The following is a 13,905-nucleotide window of genomic DNA, read 5'->3' on the forward strand; positions in this document are numbered from 1 at the left end:
TTAAAAAAAGTAATTTGTTCAACCCTTATATGGAAGGGTAAAAGCAGATAACCTTTTCTAAATTACCTTAAAATATATATATATATATATATAGCCTCAATCCAATTAAAGAAAAAAAAATAACTGCTTACCTGTGCCAAGAAACAGAACTCACCAAATACTTCAAAAGGAGGGATCCCTGGGTAGAGATCCTTCTTTTGTAGCAGCTAGCCCCTAAATGAGGGTTAGGGAGGGGTGGAACCAGGTTCCATCAGTTCAGGTCACAGAATTGGATTGCTTTCACCTGTGCTCCCAGGGCTGGCTGTGTCCCTTCACCAGATGCTCAATCATTGGTTCAGGCCGTGACTTAGCAACTCCCATACAACCCTCGCAGTAAAATTCTCTTCAGTGCATCTACTACATGACATATTAAGTAGCAATGTGAAAGAATATTGCTAGGAGTTAGATATTTTTCTTAAGATGGAGATGAAACTGTAGACTCAAAATAACTCTAGGTACCACCATTTTTAAAAGGGATAACAGAAGTACTCAGGTAATTATATTCTTGACAGCCTGATCAATAGATCCAGGTGAATATAATAGAACAGTTGACAAGTGATTAAATTAATGAAAAATTAAGGAATAAAATAATCACTGTCAATCAACAAGGGAAGAAGATCTTGTCGAAGTAACTTCGTATCATGACAAGCAAGATTAAAAAGTTGGGCTGGTAATATCAATGTCACCACTGTAACAGACTGCTATTAGACATTTGCATTTGTAATACACAATTAAAACATCAACAAAAATAATACAAATTCTCTAACCTTCAAGCTTCATCAAACAGTTATGAAAGGGAACTCATCCACAGTTGCTGCATTCACTTGGTCCCAAACCACCAATTCCTTGTATATCAAGCCATTATGTGACCTATGCTAAAGAACCAAAACTGTTTCTATGATCACTAATAGGAAGTCGTTAACTCAGATGGCAAATAGTTTATAAAAGTAAAATTAATTATATAAATACTATATAAATAGTTAAGAGATCACTTCTACAGATACACTTGCATCTGTGATTAAGCAAGCACATTTTATGAAGTGTAAAGTCACTTGTGCCATGATTGTTAGCCATTGATACAGGGTAAGTAAATTCATCCCTTGGAAAATCAGTTCTGAAAAATAAATAATTAAGAACATTTGAAAATCATCAGAATGAACTTTCAGGGTATTAGTAATCAAGCAATATAATATATATTTGGACACAGAAAGGGCTTATTAAGGAGTAAAGAGAAATATGATACTACATCCAGCTCCTATTAATAAGGAAGTTTCTAGAATTCTGGATTTCATTCTTCAATCAACAGCTGAAAAACTACTGAAAAACAGAGTGAACCTAGAGAATAGCCTTGAGAACATGCAAAAAGATTAAAGATTATAGTGAAGAATTTCAGTAGGTCTATATAGTTATTTTACGAAAAAAAATGAACTATCGTGTAAGTACAGTCTCGGACAACTGGAGTATAAACTTGGAATTTGATAATAAAAGATGTAAGACTCTATATCTATATGGTAACTGGAAAGCCAAATCAGATTCTTGGAATGCTTCCAACTCTTCTGTGGAGGTAGAAAACATCAGTGTCAGTACCGAATGCAACTCATAAAGCTAAACATGTTTTCCTGAATCTGGAGAAAATTTGGCAGAGGTCTGCTGTTGTTCTCTGACATGTATGGGATAAGAAGTTACACACAGCAGTTTATTGGGACATATCTTATTTTTCCACATGAGAATTTTCACTCATTGAGTGTCTGCAAAATACAAGCTAGATTCTTTTAAGAACAAAAACAAACAAACAAACAAACAAAAACACAACAAAAAAAACTTCAATCTGACCTGTGCACATCACGTAGACAAATGTTTTCCAAGGCCACAACAGATTTTTCCAAAATGAAGTATCCAGATTGATTCCTTTAGAAGATTGAATCTGGTTGTTCTGTGACACAGATTATCTCCCTGACCAAGGTAATCAGCTGCTCACAGCAGTGTGGGTTGCACATCATTAGTTAATGATACACACCATTGCTGTAGTCTATCTCATGCAAACTCTGGAGACACGCAGCATTTCTCCTGCTGGATACACTTATCTTTCTCTCAATGCTAAGCCTTTGCATGATTCTCATGTGTCCAATTAGCTTCTCTCATTTGCTTCTTTTTAATTCCTCTGACACCTTTTTTAAAATGAGTTAGGTGTTTCATACTGAGATTACTAATATAACAAATGGAGGCCTGATCAAACTCTGAATAGCAGGCTTTCTTTAAAGCTCTAATACTTTAAAGTTCAGGCATCTATGCTTTTATCAAAGAGCCACAATGAAGGCTCCAGGGTCATCATTATCTTTTCAGGCTAAACACTAGTCTCTGCCTTTATTTCCTTTTCTAGGTGACAGTTCTGAAGGACTGACATTAATCACCAACAATCTCATGATAGCATGTAATTGCATATATCAAAAAATATTCATCCTGGGGGCAGCTGTCAGTGCTAGAACACTAGATATCAATCCAGTTAAATCCTAGCATGGAGGTAATTGTTTGTCACTCAGTCCAAGGAAGTGAATGACATTAATGCTCTGTCCCACACGTAACCTTTATGTCAACTGGCCTCTATCAAGTAATTAGAAGGATTCTGAGCATATCCCATGTCAATCACATAGATTCAATATACTGATCTAAACAAAGCCTCACGTGGAAATATGAAAAATGTATTTCCCCAAACATAGTTTTTTTCTCTATGATTCTGTTGGGGAAAAAAAAAAAAAATGAAGGAGGAAAAAAAACCAACTCTATATATGTAGGGTTGCTCTTTCAGGTCCAAAGGTACAGTGATCATGAAGAAATAGAAAAGTGACAAAATACGTTCCTGTCTTCTTTTATGTAAAACCATTTGATCACTAGCATATATGTCTATTTAATCAGTAAAGGTTATGACGTCAACTATTGGTGCATGTGGAAGCAAAAGTTCAACTTTGTGTTTGTGCAAGAGGTAATTCACATGACATTGTCTCGGTGCTGTAGAAGATAGTTTTCAATACCCTAGTGCTATAATTACAGGTTCTTTAATTAGCAAAGAATATTGCAATTAGTGTCTTTGTGCATTCCAGATATCATTACTGCTCTGTTACCCATGCTCTTCACTTGCTTCAATGGTTTCAAATTAAGTATAGATCACATTCAAGGTTCTTTTAAAATTCTGCATTGGCTGGATTAATATTATGATCTAAATATCATCTGCTACTGAAGTCATTTTATTTTTTTCTTGATTAACATGTTCTGTCTTTTTTAGTAATACTTTTCTTTAAATATTTTCTCCATATGTGTTACAATTTGCCCAAACTTAATTTAAATCTCATATTAAATACAGTTGTTTATGACTATTTCTAGTTTTCCAGTTTAATTCAGGCTTACGATTGTGTATGCTGTACTTCAATAATGCATTTAGATTTTCCAAAAGAGATTTTTAAAAAATCTCATTCAGTACACATGGTGAATTCTAAGCTCTAGAAAATATAATTCTTGTTGCTAAAATCTATTTATGTCAAAAGCTTGCACCCAATTTGTTTTGCTAATAACTTGCACTGTAAGGGGTACTTTTTGTATTACTCTACCCAAGGTAGCACCTTTAGCTTCCAGTATGCTGCTTAGCTGTATTTATATGCAGTATTTTATGTATTTTACATTTAAAAGCTGTATTACCTTGTCTTAATAAGGATCAGTTCCACCTCAAGACTACATTTGACTCTTTCAAAAAAAAAAAAAAAAAAAAAAAAAAAGAAAAAGGACTGATATGAAGCAAATTAGAGTGAATGGGTGTTTGCAATTTTCATTCATGCTGTTGACACCTCAGAATTCAGAACGTTTTTTGCGTTGTCTACTGTTGAAGCTGCCATTTGGGATAGCACTCACCAGCTGAAAAGCATATATTACACACGTACGTATTTGACCTCCTCTCTCAAGGGTTTTGTTTTGTTTTGAGAAGAGAGATAGAGGCTTTTAGAAATTCTGTTATAAACATCTATTCTTAGGAAGGATGTTTTGCACCGTAAGAGCATCTGTTTCCCTCCATTTACGGCAAATGCAGCCTAGGATGTACTTAATGTAATTTAGACCCAAAGCTAATATTGTCAGATAAAATCCATTCGGTCCACTCTTATTTCATGATCTTGTAGTTCTCCAGGCCCAAGATTGCAGAATTGTTTTTAAATGCACTTTTTACAGGATTTTTTGCGATGAAAACCTTGAAGTCACAGATCATTTAAGTCTTAGATCCCTGCAAAAGAATGTTCATATGCTAAAGACAAACATACATACATACATACATACATACATGAAGAACAAAATTATTCTAGCAAACTTTAACTTTAAATTCTGGTATTCACTATTTGAATATATGTTCCTGTTGAATGTGTGTGTATAGCTCAGTTATTAACCCTATTATCTTAAATACTGGAGTTTGGTGAGAGAGAGTTTCAGTAAAATTACAGAACATACGGACAGGCAGTGTGGAAAATAAATATTCTTCCCACAATGCAGTAAGAAAACATATACCAAAAGAAAAAGACTTCCCAGTGTTACACAAAAAATCTGTGCAAGATCTGCACTTTGAAACAACCTCAAAGAATTTTTTTCTGGGGTTTTAACTACACCCATGTCCTTTCTCAGTCTGCATCAAGAAATTAGATTTAAAATGAATTTATACCTTTTAGCTTAATGCTCCCTCATATGAAACACTGTTGGAGACCATCTGCCATTTTAAGCTAGTGTTTATTTTGGACTAATGAGAGAAGACACATAGATCAGTATTATCAAGTAAATCTTTGACAATATCAGCAATATCCATCTTGTTGCAGCAGTATTTTGTAACACAACTATTCATATTTCCCTCTTCATTAAAATATTTTATCATGTTAATTATCACTGTGACAATTTTAATATTGGAACACATACTATTAACTGCAAAATACAGTCCTTTAAGATCGCCTTCCTCAGCTATCGCTTCTCCAGAATTCAACTGGATTAAATACAATAACAAAAAAAATCTGTTACTCATATGAGCAATTCAAAGAAGTAATTAAAACCTAACCTTTCTGCAACTTCTATACAATAAACTAATCAACAGCTGTTTTCTCAAGCCTTATATGAATATACTAAATTTAGAGAGACTCTCATCCCCGTTCAGTGAATTCAGTGAAAAAACAATGTTTTTTCCTCGTGAGAATTACTTTATTCTTAGTATTTAAACCGTTTTCTTTTCTCCCCATGATTGAAAAGACAGATGTTCAAGGATACGTTCCAGAATAAAAAATGTTTGTGTCAGTAGCTTGGACAGGTCTCTCAATTGCTGTCCCAAACTGCAGTTTCCATTTAAAGCAAAGATTTATGTCATTTTTTTCATTTTATCATATGCTAAAAGACAAAACAAAATAAATCCTGTGTATATATCAGCTACCTAAATACAAATTATCATCTTTAATGTTCATGTATTGCCTTTTTACTTATCTTTTTCTTTTCTTTTCCTCATGGTACAACCTTTAATTATAGTGAAAGCAGTGTAATAATTGCCACTATGTAGACTGGGAAGCAAGTATAACCAAAGCAGCAAGTGTTTCCTTGATTTGCAGAACATTTTAGTTCTCCCTGCTTGGTCCATTAATATTAATGGCACTTTGGGAGGAAATACATGTGTTAGAAGGGTCCATATTCAATAGACCATTGTAATCATGTTGCAATGCACAGTGCAGTTCTTTGTGTCTGTGTGTGAAGAACCAGGTAGAAATTCAAAGGGAAGACATACCCCTAAAGCATGTTTGGCTATATAGTATTGTAAAAAGTTTCCTCTTCATTGCTTGTGTGAAAATCTCACTAAATAATCAATGTCCTAAAAAAAAATTTAAAAAAAAAATAGTGTAATTACTTCCCCCTTGGAGGGGAAAACAGAAATCTTTGATATATGTACATTTTCTGGGTATACATTAATGCTCACAGTAGTAATTTTTAAGACCATCATACATTATCTCCAAAGGAAACGGAGAAAGGAATGGGAATTATTTGGAAAGAGAGAAAAAGTTAATTTAAGAGTGAGTAGGCTGCTCCCAATATCTAACCATGCCTATTTAGTGGCAAAGTCAGCACTTTTCTCCCAGAGAGCTATTCCTGCTAGTGGACTGAAGTATCTGTCTGATTTATCCTTACTCAAGGCCATGTGCTTCTGTTGTTTCAAACAGAGGAACGATTGATATGTTGATATTTAACTGCTCAATATGTACTTGATTTCTATATTCCAGGAGGAATTTTAAGATAGGGAAGTTAAGGGATGTGTCCAGCAGGGTAAAAAAACAAAACACATAAATGTCTTTGTCTTACTTTACCCAACAAATTAATCACCTTGCTTAACCTATTCCTAGTGCTTGTCTACCTGCAACAGATATTAACTAGTGTAACCCACTAATTAAGATGCTTTTGGAATTAATTTAGAAGGCCAAAGCAAAGAGACTTTTCACTCAACCTGACTTGCCATTTACAACATAGCTGATCTCTCTTGTTCAAAATCAGAAAGAGGAAAGAAGGCATCAATAACAAAGCAATACATCCCCAGTAGTGTAGCCATACAACAGGTGTGAATTTCACCACAACAGATGTACTTCTGCCAGACTTCTTTGCTTTGGACTTCTTTTGCCTATTTCATATCTACTGCATGCATATAACATTCAGAGCAACGAAGTTCTGTATATGAGCAGTGGCAAATTAATCTCACCTCAGATCCAGAAGTTCTTCAATCTATCTTCAATATTTTTTCTGTACAATCCTTAAAGAGAGTTATTGAATCTGAGTCTATGAGAACTATTTTTTCCTACAAATAACACAAATACTACTACTGAAGACTGAGCCAACAAAAGTCATTTCTGAATGAATTTATGAATCAAATATATATCTACTTGGAAACTTAAAGATAAAAGAAAATGAAAAGTGAAATACAACTTCTGGGCCATGGAGAGAGAAAAAATTTACAGTTCTCCGTAACAGTAGCTGATAACAAAAGACAGATCCACACTCTATAGATATTAACTAGAGCTATGGTGTTGAGTGTTCCTTTGCTTTTATATAAACAAAGGTTTACTAGCAGTAGATGAAAGAGACTTGTAACTCTCTTATGCAGTGTGCATATTGATTCTTGGTGCTTTTGGTACAGGAATCAAATCACAATATTGAATTTTTCACACTGATTCATGCCCAGTTTCTTCTCTGTAACCTATCACCTTTCTGGAATATACAGGTAGCTTCTTACCAAGCTCAGTAGGATCCATTCTGTTAACAGGAATGGGAAATTCTGTTAAGACACACAAGCATATTATTCTTTAGAATTTGTGTAATGTGTATATCCTGTGGATAATTTTAAAGAGGTTTTTACAATTTAAGCAAACATATGAGGACTATGATGAAAGTAATGTCTCCTGTTTCAAGACCAGGTTGAATAGGGCTTTGGGCATCCTGGCCTGGTAGGAGGTGTCCCTGCCCATGTCAGGGGTTGCAACTAGACAATCTTTAAGGTTGATTCTATCCCAAATCATTCTATGATTCTATACTGTGAGATTTTATTTGTGTTTGTAAACATTACTGTTGAACAGATCCCTTCTTAGCAAACTCCTTTCATGTGTGTTTGTAAGGATGAACAATTGTGCTGATTACTTTTCCAGATTTGTGAATTAAGGCATAGCCACATCAAGGATGGATTTCAACTTGCAGATTATAACATCCAAATGTAGATGTCCAAACGCATATGTTTGCACGTAATCTAAATGACTGAAACTGTCATTACAGTCCCTGCCCGCATAGACAGTAAAGAGAGCTGAATGCACTGAACTGTTTTGAATTGTTTACCTAATGAAAAGGAAGATTCTACACTGTCTAAAATAATCCCCCAAATTACACTGTATTGACTAGATCTTCACCAATGTAATGACATCTTAAGTACATCGTTTATATACAGACATAAAGATCCACTTCTAGAAAATTTCTGTGAGTTGAATACCACCATATAAGCATGGACCACAGCTAATACACTCATGGCACATGGCAGAGATTTCTAAAGACACCACCATTAATCAGCCTAAATAGCTCACTAGCATAGATATGCTAATTCCACTATTCAGTCCAGGTGGATCATGATGCAAGTTAAACCTCTTTATTGCTACAGATGGAAAACAACCTAATTCCATAAAGAATTGTAATGGACAAAAAACAACAAACCCACATGTTAGTTTTTAAGACATCATAAATAATTGTAAAAAGAGTTTCTGGGCTCATGCTTAGTGTTATGCACATGTTAAATCTTGGTGGAATTTTCCTAAGAATACTTAGATCATGGGGATAATTCAAGCAGAATAAGACATAATATTTTATTCAAGAAGATTAGTTAAAAGTAAAGAGAACTTTCTTTGAAATTCTGAAGTCATTTTATTCAATCAATCCTCACAAGACCACATAGAAGATGAGAAAAGGACTGCATGTCTGAGATGGAAAATTCAAGGAGGAGTTAATGGTTTTTAATGTCCTGTATGCCTTAAAAAAATCTCTATGCATGTTAGCAAGGTCTTTAAGCTGAACTGGTGTAAGATTATTCCCACACACAGTCACACAGTTAAATAACATTGAAGCACTGATTGCCTCAAATGTCTTTTTTTTTTCATATAACAATAAATTGGCACTATTTTGGATCAATAATCTGAACTATTCCTGAATCTACATGAAGATCTGGTCAATTGGGCACAGAAGAGGCCATTTTCATCTACAGTCTCTAAAGGCAGCAATGGGTGCTGCGTTCAGATAAGCGTATATGCGATAAAGACATCTGCCTAGATGAATCCCCACTCATTAACATAGGTCTCTTTCTCCAACTATCTTGTAGGCACACAGGCAGAAATCTAGATAAAACATAGTATGTCAACAAAAAACAATGCTTAGTTGGCCCTCCCCCCTGAAAGCTGTTCCATCTGTCCCATCAGACTGTGGTAAGATTACTGCTGAATTGGTGTTTCTCTACCCCCAGTTATTTGATGGTTGCTGGGGCTATGACTCAGCTCTCAGCTCCTCTGTCTTATGGGGAACAACAATTACAAGTTGACCTTTGCCATAATTACCAGCACTCTAATTTATCCCATACATCTTAGACTGAACTCAGAAAACCTCAAGTAGAGGTCACAAGACAGATGATGGATTCTAAAAATTGGATATATGCCCCTCAAGTTGTAGACTAGGTCAGAGCTAGTTCCCTATTTCTGAATTATTAATTCCTTTAAATAATTAGCAGACATGCCACTCAATTATCCTTGATTTTCACATCCCATTTAAAGGTCACTAGGTTTTAGAGTCATCCTTAATTTGGCATAAAAATTATCTGTCCTTCCCAGCTCTGGCTTGCATCCCTGCAATCTGAGAAGCAGAAAATTAACTTTGACAAAGTTAACTCCTTCGTACAGAGGAAGGCAACTATATGCATCCTTTCTCTGTTTTCATGTGTAGTAAAATACCTTGTTCAATTATTTAAATTTAAAGAAAATTACATTTCCTCAGCTGTTTCAAATATGCTACCTCTTTTCTCATACATCTTTTTATATCATATTTAAATATTTATGCATATTGATTGTATCTGGACAGAAAAAAAAATCTCAAAGTGTAATGTAGTAAAAAATCCCCTGTCCTGGATTCTCTCCCCATTTAACCCTGGGACAGTTATTCGGCAGTAGAAGATAACCTCAGAGTTTCCTTTATGATCTCCTTTGGGTAAGAGGAAAATGTGATTTCTCATAAACTAACTCGGTTTTCAGTATTCAAAGTAAAAATCTGAACAATTTAGCTATAATTCATGACTGATTAATGTCCTTTCTTTATAGTGACTAAAAATTCTATAACAAAATGCAGAATTATCCACGCATTACTGTGAAACAGGTGACAATACTGAACTGTTGTCAAACGTGTGGCAGTCATATGGTAAGGAATGACAAGCATTTGTGACGTTGGATTGTTAATTCAGTCAGTATTGCCCTGTAGATTGATTTTGTTACTTCAAAAAACCTGGATTAGTTTGAGCACTAACTGTCACAGACAGGGTTAGAGATGCTGTGAACATTTATTTCCTTCTATATTTGTTACCCTATATGTCATCTGGGATGATAATTCTTGCCTTCCTTACTGGCATATACTGAGGATTAGGTGGCACTTTATCCATCAGTTATCACTTGATTTTCTTAGATTGCAGGTAAGTACAAAACATCTAGGAGTGTGAACACTTCAGTGACTCTAGAAATTGATCATGCTGAGTCTTAGCACCACAGTTCCCCATAATGGCTTGTTTGCAAAGTAACGCCAGGTTAAAAGGAGCTATCTTGTTGGTTGCTAACTTCAGAAGGTCAGAAGAAACAACAAACATGAAAATTTTTGATATGACCCTTATTATTGTGTTTCCTTTTTCAGTTTGCCACATTTCTCAAAATATGAAGATGTAGGTCCTCAATCCTCGTTCTTGAAAATCCAGTCAATTTAAGACAGAGATGCTGCATCTGGAATAAGAAAATCATCTGAAGATTCTCATTCTTTTGCTGTCCATTTTGACTGAGAAGAGCATGGCTCTATTCTCTTTGCACCCTCCCTTCAGGCATTTGTAGACATTGATGAGATCCCCTTGAGCCTTCTTCAGGCTGAAGTCTTACCTCTCTTGGCTGCTCTTCACAGCAGAACTGTTCCAATCCCTTGATAATATTCATAGCCCTCTTTTGAACTCTGTACGTCCAAGTCCCTCTTGTACTGGGAACCTAGGACTGAAAAGACTGTAATGTTGACACTAGACATCATAACAGTCACTGGTCTCACTGTAACTAAAGCCTAATTGCCATTATGGTTTACTTTCTTGGATTAAGGCAAAGAAAAGCTTTTTTTGATCACCACTTTGGCATGAACACTACATAGATCTATAGTTGAAGCTTGCTTTGAATTTTCAATTAGTAAAATTAATTGTTTTGCTTGGCTGTTCTTTTATATCTTTTTTTTTTTTTTTTTAATTGCCACTGAAAATATTAAAAAAGAGAGAGAAATTTACATTTAAAGGATAAAAGCTTAACTGGACTATGGACATCTTTTTTTTTTTTATTGATAGCAATTGTATCCCCCAAAAATTTCATTCAATTGCTACAAAGTATAATGGAAAGAAAGCCTAAAAAACAGTGAAAAAATCCCATATTTTCTGCAGAAAATTCCACTCTTTCGTAAGCCAGTAAGAAACAGTTTCTAACTGGACACTTCCAGAATAAACCAGACCAGACTAGAATACAAAAGAATAGAGTAGAAAGCTGGAAAGGACTTTCAAAGATCACTGAATCCAACTGCCTGAGCACTTCAGAGCTAACAAAAAGTTAATGCGTGATATTGAAGGCATTGTCTAAACGCCTCTTAAATATTAGTAGGCATGGGGCAACGGCCACCACTCTAGGAAACCTATTCCAGTGTTTGACCTCTTTCATGGTACAGAAATTTTTCCCAATACCCAGTCCAGCCCTCCCCTGATGTAGCTCCCTTCCCCTCCTGCCACCAGTTCTCAGGAAGGAGCAGAGCTTGGCATCTCTCTCTGTTTCCCTACCTCAGGGAGCTGTAGGGAGAAGTGAGGTCCACTCTTGGCCTCCTCCACACTGGACAGCCCAGGTGCCCTCAGCCTCTCCTCACAGGACATGCCTCCAGCTTTATTATCAGCTTTGGTGCCTCCCCTGGACATACTGAAGGATTTTCAAGTCCTGTTTGTATTGTGGAACCCAGAACTGTGTACAGTATTCAAGGCGAGGCTGCATTAATATGGAGAGAGAATCACTGCTCTTGGCTGGCTTGCTTATGAAAGTAAGCGAAAAAGCTCCACATATGCTCCAGCCTATCTCCATTCATTCATGTTTGTTCTCTGCTGGATATGTACAGGGGTCCATGCTGTCCTACAGGCTGCCCAAGCAGAGCATCTTACATGTCTCATCTATTCTTTCAACAGACAATACCCTGATATTTCTCATTCTAGGAAGCTTTTGATCCTTCTTTGACAAACAAACAAACAAATGTCACAACAGCATGTTGATGCCTGGTTGCAAGACTTCAATTTTCTGAATTTCAAAACAGTGTAGGCTTTGAAGTCTAAACTTGACCCTGAGCTCACAGACTTATGCAGGAGTAGATGTGCAGATGCAGAGATAAAGGAACTCATTTTCTGTCTCGTGGAGACCAAAAATTGCAGCTACATATGGGCCATGCTTCCAAATTCTTTTTCTTTGTTCCATCTATTGGCAAATGCTCCTTATCTAATATCACTATCTATTTTTTTTTTTTATTCCATTACCCAAAGTGAAATCACAGCTGGGACTCATGGAAAAAAAGTCAGAGTAAGCCTGCCAAACATGTGTGTTTTCAATCCAGTCTAGAAGAAAGGAATCACTGTGATAGCTAAAGCAGCAAATGTCTGCACACAGCACTGCTTTCATCATGCTCTCTCCATCAGAACTTGCTCTGATTTCTTTTCATATTCTGCTGTGAATAAAGGCTATGCATTGACTATTAAATATACTGGGCTAGATTTTAACACTCCTCCCCTGAAACAGTTCAGAAAGAGCTTAATTGAAGTCTGTACACATAATCTAATAATTTAATATCAGAATCAAACCAAAGTCTTTTATGTGCATATACTAATGAACGTTTTAAAGCACCAGTAATGGTGGAGGCTTTTTGGTTTTTGTTGTTGTTGTTGTTGTTGTTGTTTTCCTAAACAGAAACTTACATAACAAGCAATGAGTAATTGCAAAACTTTCAAACTCAAGTGTAAGTTAAACAGAATGAATACAGATAAACACAAAAGAAAAAGTAAGACTTAGGGGGATGCACTCAAGAATTGCTCTTTTAATGAAAAAAAAAAAAAAAAAACTTGTGCAATACTATTTATTAAGCACATTTTGGAGCATAATTCAATATTATATACCTCCCTCCATCCTTCCACCAATTATCTGGCAGTAGGGATTCACTTATATGGATCTTTTTATGGCATCTCTTTCTAGAACACTATGAACTCATATTGCACAATATTTTCTCTGCTATTTGATTATTCTTTTTTATGAATACACCTTTTTGAATGTTGTTCTCTTCTCAGTTTCACTGTGGCTTAGGATATGGAGAATTTCTGTTACTTTGAGCATCCTGGGATTTATTGTGCAGGGAATCTTACAGAATGTGAGACTTGTTTTTTAATGCTCAGACTGGTAAGGCAAACCCACTGTTTCTATATAGACTAGGGTTACATCCACTCCCGATTACTCATATTATATATTACTTACATGATTCGACTTAACAGCTTCAGCCTCATTATGTTTAGCACAGCACACATGGGGAGAATAAAATGGCAATCTGCTCTCTGAGCCAAAGTTCTTGCAAAGACATATCAGTCCCAAAGGCAGGCTTCATAGAGGCACCCCCAGTCTCAGAAAGAGTGAAGTGGTGATAGCAGTTTTTCTAAACTGATAGGGGGGAGGTTTATTTTTTATTTTTTATTATTTTATTTTTTTGTCCCTCAAATATATTTCTCCTTGGTTTACCCTCTGGGCTGCAAGTGCATATTGCTGGCTCAAGATTCAGCATGAGCTGGCAATGTACACTTGCAGCCCAGAAGGTCAACCATGTCCTGGGTTCCTGCTGGTTGAGGAAGGTGATTCTGCCCCTCTACTCTGCTCTCTTGAGACCCCACCTGAAGTACTGCATCTAATTCTGGTGCCCCCAACACAAGGATATGGAAGTGGGATGGTCAGAGGGCTAGAGCACCTCCACTGCGGGGACAGGCTGAGATTTGGAACTCTTCAGCCT

General features: G+C 35.9%; 1 long non-coding RNA gene across 1 annotated transcript in view; it reads right to left on the reverse strand.

Annotated features, from left to right (window-relative positions):
• Positions 1 to 10,739: 10,739 nt before the first annotated feature.
• Positions 10,740 to 13,905, reverse strand: part of LOC101748866 — an 88,382-nt gene continuing 85,216 nt past the window's right edge. Inside the window, exon 3 of the long non-coding RNA XR_006939233.1 lies at positions 10,740 to 10,847. This is a non-coding gene — a long non-coding RNA (uncharacterized LOC101748866). The remainder of the gene's footprint in view (positions 10,848 to 13,905) is intronic.

Source organism: Gallus gallus, chromosome 4 (assembly GCF_016699485.2).
Source record: "Gallus gallus isolate bGalGal1 chromosome 4, bGalGal1.mat.broiler.GRCg7b, whole genome shotgun sequence".
NCBI lineage: Eukaryota > Metazoa > Chordata > Aves > Galliformes > Phasianidae > Gallus > Gallus gallus.